A 15,842-nucleotide genomic window follows, 5' to 3' on the forward strand; every position below is an offset into this window, starting at 1 on the left:
TCACCTCTTTTAGTACACATATCTTTTCTAGGCATTATCTATGTAAGCTTACATTCTACAATCAATATTATTTATTCTGTGTATGGTTTGATGTGAATAGTTACTGATTTCGATGAAGCAGATAAGTGTGAATACATTTTAAATATTTCCATCGATGTTGAATTACTTTGACGAAGGCAAAGCACTCTGAAAAAATGTTTTTTCATTATTTTCATAGGCTAATTTTAACAAAAGCGAGTGTATTAGTTCACTTCCGGGTATTTCCCGGTACTGTTTTCTACTGCAATAGAAAAGTTAAGGCTTCTGCTTCAAGATTTATTAAAAATCTGCAGCGGAATCGCGCGGTTTTCCAAGATATAGGTTGATTAACCCTTTCCGACTCTGTGTGTATAATTATGCACGTCGCCAAAATTTCGGTTTATTCTGCAATAAGCGCAGAGATTTTATAAAACTGTGTTTATATCATGATGTTGAAATATTCATTTATAAATTATTTTGTAAAAATACAAATAATTATTGACGAAAAATGGAGGGGAAATTAAAATAATTTTTTAAATGTTGAAAATACAAATTTTGCAAGAAATAACCTTTAGGGCTTCACATGTCAAAATATGAAGGAGAAGGAAAAAATAAATGTCGCGACGTCTCATTTCTTATGTGTGTAAGCAAGTTCTTTGACGTAAGGCTACGTCTTCATCTGCGGTTCTTTTAATTTAAATGGATGCTTTTAAAAATAACAGATTTGAAACGAAATGTAGCCAGCAATGGATGAATGACTTCCGCATGGAGCAACTGTGGGCCGAAGCACTACATTATTAACACTATATTCACTCCTGTTTTCCTACAATCGACTTAGTCAAGGGAAAAATAAGCATTATCTCTAAATACGGATACAGCACTTTACTTTATATTACTTAACTTCTGACATGAGGAAGTAAAGACGAAGTGAAGTTCAAGTGACGTTCTTGAATTCGGCCTTAAGTTCAATATAAGTGCTGAAAAGAAGTATAATTCGAAGTTTAAAGTATTAAAGGATAGAGTTACATGTGTACAACAGACGATCAAAGTGCGATGACAAAATGAAAAATGATCAATACTAACTTATGATTATAATTTAATATTTATACATTTTCTTGAGGCTACAGGCATGGTGTAATCACATGATACTGACATAAACCCTGATTATTTGCGTGGCAATCATGAGTATGTGTCTTATTCCATAACGTTGGAGATGACTTGCATAGGAACGAGATATATCGTATTTGGCTAAAGAGCCGGGGTCGCAGGAAATGTCAATAGCGTTGTTATAGGCGAAGAAATCAGACCTCTTCATCTCCTGAACTGAGTGCTCTCAGCTTACATAAGGTCGACTAGTCTGCTTTACATAACAATATTTTGAGCCTTATTGAATATGTTATGCTTATGGTATTGACTGCAGGGGTTTGAAAGGGCCTGATCTAGATGTTTCTAAACAGACAAGACGACACACAATTTTATGCTTACAGTATTAAAATATGCATTCATACCACAGAAATTCCTGCTTCATGCCACAGTTACATTACATTGCCACAAGTTCATCATCATAAAATCAATACTAGGCGGACTTCCGTTAATCTGAACAGTTGCATTCCATTCAAACAAGACTTCGAGTCACAATTATACCGTACTGCATGAAAACAATGTCTAGCTTTGTTGTCTCGCTCTTCAGTAAAATCTATAAATACTATTATGATGTACCGAAGTACATATGTTATTTCCGTGCAGGAATTCTGCATTACCACATGATGAAGGATGGATAGAACAGAGAAAAATTCTCTCCTGCACCAGGACTCGAACCCGGGTTTTCAGCTCTACGTGCTGATGCTTTATCCACTAAGCCACACCGGATTCCAGTTCCGATGCCGATCGAATCCTCTCAGTTTAAGTCCTACCTCTCAGTTTCCCATTTGGTGGCCTATCCTCATGTACTGTATCACAGAATATGTGATAGTGGCACAATGTCCAACGCACTATGTACAGAGGTGCACCGGGTTCGAGTCCTGGTGCCGTAGGGAATCTTTCTCTGTTCTATCCATCCTTCATCATAAAAATCTACAAAGATATTCTTCAAGTACCTATATCCATAAATATTTAACGTAAACATACATTGAACATTGGAAAAAAAAAAGACAGACACACTTGCCACTGTGAAGATCAGCGTCTGTGTTGGGTGCAGTCGTGATTCAGGGGTAGTTTCGTGCCAAACATACTGTAGGTTCACTCAATCAATTGTACGAAGTTTGCCTTAAAATTGTTGTGGAAACTATTAACATTTAAATTATAAATACATAAATATAATTATAAATGCTTATATAGTTATAAATGAATAATCGTAGACCAATCAGCTTCTTACAGACTCCCTCAACCACTCTTCTAACCAAGAGCCAATTTATCCGGAAATGATCCAAAAAATATAATGATTTTAATAAAAAGTGCCGTCCTGTATCAGGGACACACCAGCAAGTGGAATAGGTCATAAATACAATAATTAATTCACTATGTATTCGAACAAGCTACGTTCTGCGGCCAGACAGTAACCTACACTGACTGTGCTGTGAGATGGAACTCTTCTACCGGAAAAGGATCTAGCAAATAAGTCTCGTATCTCTCTAAAAGAATTTTTCTGCATAGTACCGTAAAGTCCAATAAATAAAACAATTTCTTGTAGAACTATAGCCTTGCCCGAGTGTAGGCGAGGGATTACAGAGTACAGCGTTTCGAATGTCCTAAAAAGTTCAAAGAGCATTGTAAAATTCCTTTGCAGGACGAAAAGTTGCTTTTGTTCGGATCATATTTCTGCACATTTGAAGGACAAAAATTAAATTCTTTCAGTCATTTATTATCATAAAACAATGCTGTGTTAAATTGACTGAAGGTATTGGGAATTAAATGATTTCCTGTCCCAAAACACGCAATGAAATGTTTCATATAAAACAATTTTTATTTCCAAAAGGAAACAAGAACGAGCAAAATTGAATAGAACTTTTTTGTTTGAACTATTTCAAAGAATATTTCCTTGAAATTAATGGCATCACTTACAGCTCACCCTGTATAGGCTTAATCATTGTTGAGTTTTTTGCTTTCTCGTTGCTCCATTGTGAACACTCGATTCTTTGTGAACTCAATGCTTGTGGAATGTTGCTGTTATTACCGTTCATCGTCGCTCCACATGTAGCCTACGTATCCCTAGATATCCTTGTGCGCAACCCAGGAAATTAAGGTTAATTCATTTATTTGGCCGAATTTAAAGTGATTTCATGTATGCATTTCTCTTTGAAAATAGTTCAAAAAATAAATTATAGCCCATTATTCGCAGTGAGGAAAAGAAACTGAATTATTGCGAAAACGTATGAGAAAGTATGTGTTGCTTTCTAGCCACTCAGAATCATTATATACATATATATACATAATGATTTTTTTCCTAATTTTACTTGTGGAAAACCTACTATACAATAAAATTGGACAAATGCATTACATTACTATATTCTGTATTATCATTTTATTACTGAGAATATAACTTCGTATTACATTAAACCCAATTGGAACAACATCTACTGCAATGCTGGTGCATTCTTCACATCTTGGGTTAACAAATTTTTGCTACTCACTTCATATCCATGAACATAGGGATAATTTGAAGGTTATCCGCGTCATAATTCCCTACATTGATGTAACACATTGTAACGAGATCGTTTACAGCAGTTATGTCAATTGATGATCATAGGCGCAAGCGCGCGCTTTAGAGCTCAGGAGAGCCTGAGCGCTTTATAGCGAAAAGGAAAGAGACAGACGAAAGTGATAGTATATGCCGCTTGGTCGAGCTATATACAGGAATGGCCAGCACTGATTCAATGGATAAAGGGAAGAGAACTTATTAAAACTGTATCCATGTTAAATTTTAGATTTGTCTGAGAGTATAAGTGCATTATAAGAATGTAAGTTTTAATTTTAATGCTCATTTTTCACATGTTTGTGTTTTTATTCAGAAGGAATATTTTCTCGTTTTTTTTATAGAAAAGTGAAATTTTCAGATATAGGTCCATTTATTTACTAGCCTTACAGGCACTGAAACAATATTTTCGTAAACCTAATATACCGTAAATACGTATTACTGAATATAGTGTATTGAAAATTTTGAAAATTTTCACATGGAAAATGTTTGTAAGGAAATGAATTAACAAAGCAACTATTGTTACATCATAGGCTAAAGATATGTGCCCATCTGTTGTAAAAATGTCACCTCTAAAGCTTCAGCAGGTTTCGAGAAAATAATTTAGTATTCTGATGATAGGAAGTTGCGCAACAATATCATCTTAAAAGCATAATGTAATAAGAGTTCTGTTATGGAATATTAGTTACATTTAAAGCATATACAGTACCTAGGTAACTTTGCTTTGTACTATAATATTGCTTTCATTAGTTCACTGATTACTTTTATAAGGCTAAAGATACCCTCAATATTAATCCCACTTATCATGTCATACTCGATCTCTTTGGGGGGGGGGGAGATATCACTTTCTTTATGAACGATGTGTTTCATTCACTTAGTACAGTATAGTTGTAATACTATGGAATTTATGTGAATATTCCCTTTAAACTCTTTATTATGTTATTAACGTTTAAAACACAACTGCAATATTAAGAAATTGATGTTAGTACTTTTGTTTTACAGATAATATAGAAAATATCAAACAGAAAAAAGCCATGTAAAATTAACGACATAAAATTTCACGTTCCGTTCGAAGTTAGTGGACCACTGTTTTCTTAATCCTGCAGATTGCTTATTCATATACAACACACAACCCTTAGCGTTTGATGCCCGCGCACGACGTCAAGGTCACAAAAATGCGCTTGCTTTGACATCACTGGTTTACGGCATAGCTCTTGACGCAGACGATGTTCCAAGAATATGCAGTAATCAGCCACATTGTTTTGCATCACGAGCTGTATGTAACATGTACAAAGTTCTCGTGTGCTATGATTACCGAGAAATAATTACCTTGCTCTTCACCTTCTACAACGAAATAGTCCTGAACTTTCCAAATCATCTGATGTTCACATATTATACCAAGTAGGCCTATTAAGAAAACGTATTTTGATGTTATACACATTATACGAAGTATATTGAGAGAGAATTGTAATGTTATACATATTATACGGGGTATTAAGGTAAAGTATAGTCATGTTATACATATTAACATATTATACTAAGTATTAAGAGAAAGTATTGTGATGTATTATATTATACGAAGTATTAAGAGAAAGTATTGTAATGTTACGTATTCTATATGACTATTAAGGGTAAGTATCGTGATGATATACATATTAGACTAAGTATTAGGAGAAAGTATTGTGTTGTATATATTATACGAGGTATTAAGGGAAAAGTATTGTGATGTTATCTATAGGGTGAACCGTAAGTAATGTCATTAATTTCAGGGGGGTTTTACTTTGATATACTTCAAACAAAAAAGTTAAATAGAATTTTGCTCGTTTTTTGTTTCCTTTTAGAGATAATTGTTTTATATGAAACATTTCATAGAGTGTTTTGGGGAAGGCACTCATTTAACACTAGGAAAATACGGTGACTTGACCTAGAAAGACTGAGGGGTCATTTCGACCCCTTGTTTTATATTACCTTAATATGCAAGGAAAAATGATTTGGTTGTGTAATATGTAATGTAATGAGTTACCAATATATATTAAGCATCATAATGATGGTTCTACATAACAGAAGTACAGTCAGTATAGAAATGAAATAGGTAGCACAAAACAGTAAGATTCTAAATATTATAGGGTTATGCATTAAAGTTATTGTCTTTTTTAGTATGTAATATTTATTTTCATTAATAATACTTTTTCCCAACAGTTGTAAGAACCATTCTCAACCATTGAAGTACTATTTTGGGTGTTATCGGCGACATGTTTACGAATGTTCCGCTATTCTATTATTCTCAAACACAGTAATTTTCTCACTTTATGTATTTTACGCATGCAAGCATAGAATTGAGTCCAAAACTAGTCACTAGTTGAGTGACATTGCACTTAATTACTGATAATTACATCTCAAGTCTGATTAGTGTACTATATATTTAGTCAGCGATGTATGCAATGAAGGGGAAAAGGAACTGACCACCTTATCCCATTATCTCCTGGATTAGTTGCCTCATGAGTGATGCCTTATTGGTGTCACTTGTGAGGTTCAGATCTTTCTTCGGGCTGCTGACTTAACATACATACTGACCCCTCAGTCTTTTTAGGTATTCGTTTTAATATCTCCACTTCTATAAACGTTTCGACATCCAGATTTCAGGTGAACAATATCTTGATAAAATTAAGAACTGCCATAGAGCCACAATTGAATATGACATACAGAATAGGAGTAATGTACTCATAAATATGGAAAAGGGGTCATTTCTAGTGTTAATTCACAATATCCTCAGTTAATCTAAGACAACACTGTATTATGATAATGAATGACTGAAATAATTTTAACTTTGTCCTTTAAATGTGCAGAAATTTGATCCCAACACACGTAACGTTTTTGTTCTGCAAAGGAATTTTACAAAGTTACATTTGTTCGGATCAAATTTCTGCACGTTTAAAGACAAAACTAAAATTCTTTCAGTAATTCATTATCATAATACTCTGCTCTCTTAAGTTGGCTGAGCGTATTGGAAATTAAATCAATAACTGTCCAAAAACACACTATGAAATGTTTCATATCAAATATTTTTCTTTAATCTCAGAAAGAAAGCAAATACCAGAAAATTGTATTAAACTTCTTTGTTTGAAATATCTCAAAGAATAACCCCTTGAAATTAATGATATTACTTGCGGTTCACTCTGTATAATACGAAGTATGAAGAGAAAGTATTCTGATGTTATAAATATTATAGCAAGTAAGAACATATTACAAAGTGTAAAGATAATCAAGAGGAAATATTTTGAAGTATTGTGATGTTATTCTAGAGTATGCCATTAGGAAAATCCTGGATAACAGAGAGGGTTTGGAATTGATACGGTTACATCAGCTGCTTGTCTATGCGGATGACGTGAATATGTTAGGAGAAAATCCACAAGAGATTTGGAAAAATACGGGAATTTTACTTGAAGGAAGTAAAGAAATAGGTGTGGAAGTAAATCCCGAAAAGAGAAAGTACATATTATGTCTCGTGACGAGAATATTGTACGAAATCAAAATATAAAAATTGGAAATTTATCCTTCGAAGAGCTTGGAAAAATTCAAATACCTGGGAGCAACAGTAACAAATATAAATGATACTCGGGAGGAAATTAAACACAGAATAAATATGGGAAATGCCTGTTATTATTCGGTTGAGAAGCTTTTATCATCCAGTCTGTTGTCAAAAAAACTGAAAGTTAGAATTTATAAAACAGTTATACTACCGGTTGTTCTGTATGGTTGTGAAACTTAGACTCTCACTTTGAGAGACGAACATAGGTTAAGGGTGTCTGAGAATAAGGTGCTTAGGAAAATATTTGGGGCTAAGAGGGATGAAGTTACAGGAGAATGGAGAAAGTTACACAACACAGAACTGCACGCATTGTATTCTTCATCTGACATAATTAGGAACATTAAATCCAGAAGTTTGAGATGGGTAGGGCATGTAGCACGTATGGGCGAATCCAGAAATGCATATGGAGTGTTAGTTGGGAACCCGGAGAGAAAAAGACCTTTGGGGAGGCCGAGACGTAGATGGGAAGATAATATTAAAATGGATTTGAGGGAGATGGGATATGATGATAGAGAATGGATTAATCTTGTTCAGGATAGGGACCAATGGTGAACTTATGTGAGGGCGGCAATAAACCTCCGGGTTCCTTAAAAGCCAGTAAGTAAGTATTGTGATGTTATACATATTATACGAAGTATGAAGGGTAAGTATTGTGGTGTTACATATTGTATACGAATATCAATTTATTTAAATTGGTTATTTTACGACGCTTTGTCAACTGTTTTGGTTATCTAGCGTCTGAATGAAATGAAGGTGATAACGACAGCGAAATTGAGTCCAGGATCCAGCGCCGAAAGTTACCCAGAATTTGCTCTTATTGGGTTGAGGGAAAACCCCAGAAAAAACTCAGTTAAGTTGTTTCAACCAGGATTTGAGCCCGGGTCCGCTTGTTTCATGCTGAAACATGCTAATCGTTACTCCACAGCGGTGGATACGAATATGAAAAGTATTGGGATATATATATATATATAATGTACACGAAGTGTGAAAAAGTATTGTGACGTTGTACCAGTATACAGTTTCTTAGAGTGAATTTATCCGGGAAAGATGCAAATGAAATATAATAATTTTAATAAAGCTTAACAAGACTTTTATTTGAAACAGAATGAAATAAAATCAAAATTTACTCGAAATCAGCTCAAACGTTTCTCTTTTTAATTTTGCTTCTTCTATAACATGAAGAATTACATGAAATGAGGTGGGCAGTATATCCGCATAATTCTATTTTTGGGATAAATAGAGTAGTATGTGTAAAATTTTTCGTTGCGAATTAAGTAAAATTCTCACAAACCCTCGGGCTTCAACAGGCCAAGTCAGGCAGCTATTACCACTGGAAGAGACAGTTCTACTGTAAACACGACTAGTATGCATGAGTGAAGCACTGAAGCAATGGCTAATAAATTATAATATTCATATTATTTTTAAATACAGATTTTCATGAAAATAAAACATATTATGTAAAGAGAGCGGAATTAATTATAAAATGAATCCAGGTGCTAGGGGTTATAAATAATTAATTTTTTCGCCCTGCTCAGAAAACGACAGTAAATCACATTTGAGTGCATATTAAATTACCTATTTAATTTTTGTATTAGGTTTCTAGAATGGCAGATTAATGTTATGTTATGTTTTATTTAACGACGCTCGCAACTGCAGAGGTTATATCAGCGTCGCCGGATGTGCCGGAATTTTGTCCCGCAGGAGTTCTTTTACATGCCAGTAAATCTACTGACATGAGCCTGTCGCATTTAAGCACACTTAAATGCCATCGACCTGGCCCGGGATCGAACCCGCAACCTTGGGCATAGAAGGCCAGCGCTATACCAACTTGCCAACCAGGTCGACTGGCAGATTAAGAAAATTTAAATTATAGTAGTAGTAGTATTATTCGCAGTATTATAAAAGTACTAAATTATTGTAAAAATCGTAAAAAGTATAATGAAAAAGAATGTATTAAATTCGTGACGGGAATTATTTCTTTCCTATTACCTATCCTTTCAGTATTCGAATATAAATTATCGTAAAGTATATTTGCAAATATTAACTTATTCTCTTTGCGGTGCGTGGGTATATGCGTTTTATGTCTTTGCTAATGGAGTCCTCACTTCATTTGTTACTTCGTATTCAAGAATCGTATGGAAATTTCCTTGAGTGTTGCACATCAAGTTCATTCACATATACTTGATGCGCAAAAAGCTGCAAGCTTTATCAACATTGCCAATGCTTAAAAACGTACTGGACCGATTCAAAAGTTCGTAGCGTTTTTATGCTGTGACAAAAGTTTTCGAGATGAACAGAAGACAGAAATTAACCTATTCTCCTACATTATCTATGATTATGCCAACGCTGGAGTAGTTTTTTGATTCCGTGTCTGAAGAAATTTGCAGGCTTTGAATTAAAGAAGTAGTCAAACCAAGTTTGTAAAAGATCTTCGTTTGAATACTGATGAATAGAGAACGAAAAAGGTGGAAATCTGAGGGCGCAAAATCGGGATAATATGAAGCATGTGAAATCACCTAGCATCGGTCGTTATTCTTAAATTGTGGCCTCAAGGGGTCCAAGTGGTTGACAATATATGTCAGCAATTATGGTTATATTCCTGGAAAATAATCCACAGTACAAGATGTCTTCTTTATCCCTCCACACTAACTTTTGTATGTGGTGCTGTGTATTGAAACGAAAGAACATTTTCTTGCAGTGTTTCCTCCGATGGAATTCTCCCCGTACACAGCGCAAATGTTTCGAACCGTCTCCGTTGCCTTTGCTCCTCTATTAAACTCAAACAGAAGAATATGTCGGAAGTATTCATTTTTTCCACTTGATACTCCATCTTCTTTAGCGCACAAATAGCACAAACTTTCCTCAAATCCGCAAAATTCAAGGCGTGTTTACAAGCGTAAAGGCCCATTCACAATGAAAATTAAACAGAACCGTAACATAAACAGAAGTTTGCGCCCAGGCTACCAAATGGGATCAATCACAATGATTCACATAAACATGGACATAAACATTACCGTAAGACGTTAACATGAAAGTTTGCAAACTCCAAACTTTCATGCTTATGCTTACGTGATTTGCAAACAGAACACAATCGTGGAGCGCTGAAGTATACGACAGACTATGAGGAAATGGCGTCCTTGTTACGTTTCCATGGTTACCAAGTATGTTTGCGGTTATGTTTATGTTCCCATCGTGAATGATGGTATGACTTCTTGATTTTACCATAACGTGTATATTCTTAAGTTAACGCTTACGTTATATTTAATTTTCATTGAGAATGGGCCTTAACACTTCAAATAACAAATTACTAACAACGCAGTATTATGATGACGAAAAAACGCTACGAACTTATGCATCAACCTGTGTAATAATAATAATAATAATAATAATAATAATAATAATAATAATAATAATAATATATTGTAAATGTCCAAAGAAACTATTTACATTTGACCTCTATGGTAGCAAAAATATTAGTTAAATTCTTGGAACACACAATAGGGCCAAATAATGAAGATTCCAAATGTCCTAAGTAACTTTAAAATTCCAGAATGCTATCACCAGACAGCAAAACTTAGTGCCCGATGAAATAGAGGCAGGTAGTCTAAGGTTAACTGTGTTCTAGAGCAAACCATTCCAAGTGGGCAGCCACCGGGATGCCCCGTGCCTGCCCTAGGTTTTACATGAGCGGTGCCGATCCCCGGAGAGAGACAGCGAGTGAGTGGGAAAGAGACGGAAGACCGATCGGTGAGAGGGAATGTTGTAATATCTATCTTTCAAAATTGTGTAACATTGAAGCCTTATCAGTTCTCTTTGGAATTTTACTCGAGCCTGCTCAACATTTACAAAAAAGGGCGTCATAAAAATGTTCACCAAGTTCCTGCACGCGACGAGAGATTATTTTGTGGAGAGAGACTAATTGAGTCAAATAACGTCATCAGGGAAGGACATAATATCTCTGAAGTTAAAATCATGCACTCCTTAACAAACATTCTACCCAAAAAAGGCCGGCTACTTTTGGTAGCGATATTTAGGGCAACAATATAGCTTGCATGGACAGCTCTTTCAGAACTTGGCTCAATGTGCTGCGAAAGAAAGGGAAAAATCAATTTTTAATTAAATTGTCACTAAAAAAATACATACTGTACATAGTTAAACGGACAGAAAATTCTTTAACAGTTTAACAAACTTTTTATAATAATTCCCATATGTTGTTGACAACTGTTCAAAATAAACTTACTATAAAAATTAATTTAATATTGCCTTTAGAGTACTTAATTAGTTGGAATGATATTTACCTCGTCGTAAGAAGACTGCATTTAGGTCTTTATTTTCGTTATTATTGCCTTCCTCTCTTCGACGATAATATGAGCGTGGGTATCAGAATGTTTAACTTAAAAGTGACGCTTAATGTTGTACGCTTTTGCCCGTACATTGATATGACATATTAAACATTGAACACTGTTTGTCGTCAGATTAGACAAGATACAAGCCCTCACAAGAGGGGTTAATTCCTGAACCATCTGTCGACGTATTTCTCTTCATTCTTATTGAAAATAGTTAAGCACAAACGACAGTAAACCGATTGAATGAATGAATGAATGATCCAGCAATGCCTCAAGAATATAATCGAACAGACGAGGGGGAAAAGTAGATGATCGCATGCATTCATACACCACCACAGCCTCAGCGACAGAGAAGAGTGGGGGTCCGCCCTGGGCAGACACAGGGCAGCGTCCGGGCGCCCTAGCCCTCAAACACTGTGTTGGAATGGTCTGTTCTAGAGTCCCTCTACTATGTACACTAAACGGCAAAAAGAATGGGCCGTCTCTTGGTCGATAGAAATGCTGAGTTCACTCGTGTAAACGTAACCCACTGCAAGGCATTGCTGTGGTGTGTCTTCATTGAAAGTCGTCCGTCTATAATGTAATAAACCTTACGAGCAGTGTGTGGCCCAGTGATAAGAAGTCTGACATCCGTACCAGAGGTTGTGAGTTCGCCTCCCGGTACGGTAAAATTATTATTTTTTATTTTAATTTTTACTTAATTTATTAGTTTAAATGTAAAAATGGCATTTGTTAACAAACTTCGTTATGCCTGCCTTGTAAAAATATTATTGCCCATCACCTGTGGGCTATTAATAGGCGAGACCTTGCCTGTGGAAACAAAAATACTTGTTTCACATCCTAAGAAACCGGACGCATATCAAACACAAATAAATAATTAAATTAACAAAAACAAACAATTTTTTAATATATTAACAAAACAAGACCTGTGGTGGGGACTAGTATCTCGTCCACAAAACACCTGCGTCAACAACTGCCCTCATTCTGCGCGGCATGGAGTTCACAAGATTATGGAACAGGTCTAAATTCTTGGCCATCTCCTCTCACAATTCTCAGGTGTCCGAGCAGGTGGTTGTTCTGCCCAATTAGAGCGTAAGATCATTTTGACTGCAGCCCAAAAATTTTGAATCGGATTCATATCTGGTGAATTTGGAGGCCAGTCGACTGGGTCGACATCACGCCTCCTCGTAAACCATCTTTGAATCCAGTTGGCGGTGTGTATCGGATGATTATCCTGCTGGAAGAAAAGTGTTCCTTCTGGATATCGTTTTCGGGCGGAAGGGATCATTACATTTGCCAAAATGTGTTCGTAGGCTTCTGCCGTAAACCGTCCGTGGATGCGTCCAGAAGTCCTGCCCCATCGTATGACATCCACCCCCAACACGCGACCCTTACGCAACCCGACTTGTTAATAATTCGTCTCACGAAGCGTTCATCGTATCGGTGGCCATTCATACAATAAACTAGGGCTGTACTATCGTTGCTATTGGAGACAATTACCTCGTCGGAGAAAATGACATTTCTCTAATCGAAGTCCTGTCGGAGAGTAGCATACACAGAATAACCTATGCGAACCAGGGCAATGAGTTATTGTTTCTGTGCCATCTTCAAGCGTAATGACGTATTACCAGACAGCAGTATTGCTTGAAAGAGAGAGGGAGGTTTATTATTTATTAGAGTTTGGGCATATCCTAAGAGACATCACCACATAATTGTAGCTTTGCGAGACACATATCATAGCAAATTTGCAACTAAAGAAAAAAGAAGATTGGGGGAGATTCGAACCTTGAGCTACTACTATCAACTTGTTCAATAGATCAATGCCGTAATGACTTACGCTATTGTGACTGTTAATATCGTTTCGGCATAATACGTGGTTTTCCTGTTCATATTCGCTCCGGTTGATTTTGTATTTATCAATTTTATTATTATTTCACTCTTCAAGGGCCCTGATGTATCTAGAATCAACCCACCATTCGATTTTATTACATATTTTAGACTCTTAAACAAAATACAGCAAATTTAAATGGTTTAATTATGTGTTATCTGGTGAACTACGGCTTTGACGAGACGAGCATGCGCAATGTTATGTCTCTGGAACTTTGAAATTGTCAGCGGTTCATTCTTTTTGCAGCTAAGTGTACATTAAATACAAATTATTCTCATAATTGTCAGTATCAGCGGATTCCCTCTAAACCTAGTGCATTTTACAATCATTAGTGGAGGATAAAATTTTGAATTCTATAATGTGGGTATTTAGCTCTGATTAAGGTTCTGAATGATATATACATCTATTATCAGGCAGTGTATCTAACTTGATAATATATATCAGAGAAAGAACAATTGTTTGTATGCATATGAAGTCTGAGTAGTGAAAAATGTAGCTTGTCAATGATGTATGCAATGGACAGATAAATAAACTAGCCACCCTACCATTATCTCCTGGCTTAGTTACCTCATAAGTGGTGCCTTGTTGGTATCACTTGTGAGGTTCAGACCTGTCTTTGGATAGTTGACTAAACAAAACAATGTGGATATGTTTATGTACTATTGGAAACACTATCATCTTCGCCATCTATTCATAGAAGTAATAACTAAAGAAGCCACAATTACACGAACAAATTATCGATCGCTGTCGATTTGAAGGAGTCAGTTATCTTTGAACGTCAGTGTACATTTTAGCTTCTGTTTTGGTCCTCTATCTATTACCCAAAGACTTTCCACATATTACTTAATAGCCTGTACAGTGGACAAACTCTTCTACTGTCCTGTACTTGGTGTTTGTCCAACATAGAGCACGAAAAATAAAACTTTCAGGCTGGTTAACAAGTAAAATTAAGACATTGTACATTTGCTAGTGAAGCACTATACATATTAGCAACTTATTTTATAAGCAAACTTACTAATCGAAGCCTTTAAATTCGATAGAGTATTAGAAACTCTAGAAATGTCTTAAGAAATTAACAGCCCACACGAGTTCATAGTCTAATATTAGGTGTAAATTATCTATGTACATCGTCTATTCCACGTGTCTCTGTGAAGAACTGTTACCTTGGAGCGATGAGAATTTAATACTTGGATGTCTACCTTGCAACCGGTAAATATAGTGAAGTGTGAACCTTCAGTTTATTGATATAGCAATACCGTAAATGTGCATTGCGGGTTGCAGCTACCGTGCTCCTGAACATATAATTCTAAGAAACTCTTAAGTCACTGATGACAAAGATTAATGCGCAGTGTTGGCAGTGGATGGAAGCTGAAGTCCTAGGTTCGAAATACACCTCACAACATGTAAATTGTCAGTACTCAAAAGTCATGCCTCGTGTTATCTTATATTTATAGTATGTTGGCCTGGCGTCCTTCTATCTCTGCCTTTTAGATTTCGGTTACATACCTGTATGTTGCGTAATGGACATTACGACGAAATGAAGACAAGCGACTAAAGTATTTGAAATGTGGATATGGAGAAGAATGGAGCTTGTGAAATGGGTAGACAGAATAAGAAACAAATCTGTGTTGGAAAGAGTGGATGAAGAAAGAATGATTCTGAAACTGATCAGAAAGAGGAAAAGGAATTGGCTGGATCACTAGTTGAGAAGAAACTGCCATCTAAAGAATACCCTGGAAGGAATGGTGAACGGGAGAAGAATTCGGGGTAGAAGAAGATATCAGATGATAGACGACATTAAAATATATGGATCATACTATGTATGAGGAGACAAAGAGGAAGGCAGAAAATAGGAAAGGCTGGAGAATGCTTCTTTTTGCAGTGAAAGACCTGCCCTTGGGTAGAACACTATGAATGAATGAATGAATGAATGAATGAATGAATGAATGAATGTTGTGTAAGGTTGAAATTGTATGAAAGGACAGGAAGATTAAACGATGACGAGAGTAAAGTGCCTACGAAATAACGATGAAGTGTCACTATTGATGCGAACTACAGTAACCCCCACCCCAATTCACTAATTTGGAATTCGTGATAATTCGGATAGTTCCTTTTTTCTTTTTACACAAACAACACGCTTGTAGATTAATATTTCACACTTGATAGTAGAAGTGAATACAAAGAGTGAAAAAATGTGGTGATGAATTCAAGTTATCCAACGTAAGATTCACTCAGATAAAGTAATTGAATTTGTGGACTGCAATTCGAACTATCACAAATTTCATCGTACCTACCTTAAAATAAATGCGT

This window comes from Periplaneta americana, chromosome 12 (genome assembly GCF_040183065.1).
Source record: "Periplaneta americana isolate PAMFEO1 chromosome 12, P.americana_PAMFEO1_priV1, whole genome shotgun sequence".
NCBI classification, from domain to species: domain Eukaryota; kingdom Metazoa; phylum Arthropoda; class Insecta; order Blattodea; family Blattidae; genus Periplaneta; species Periplaneta americana.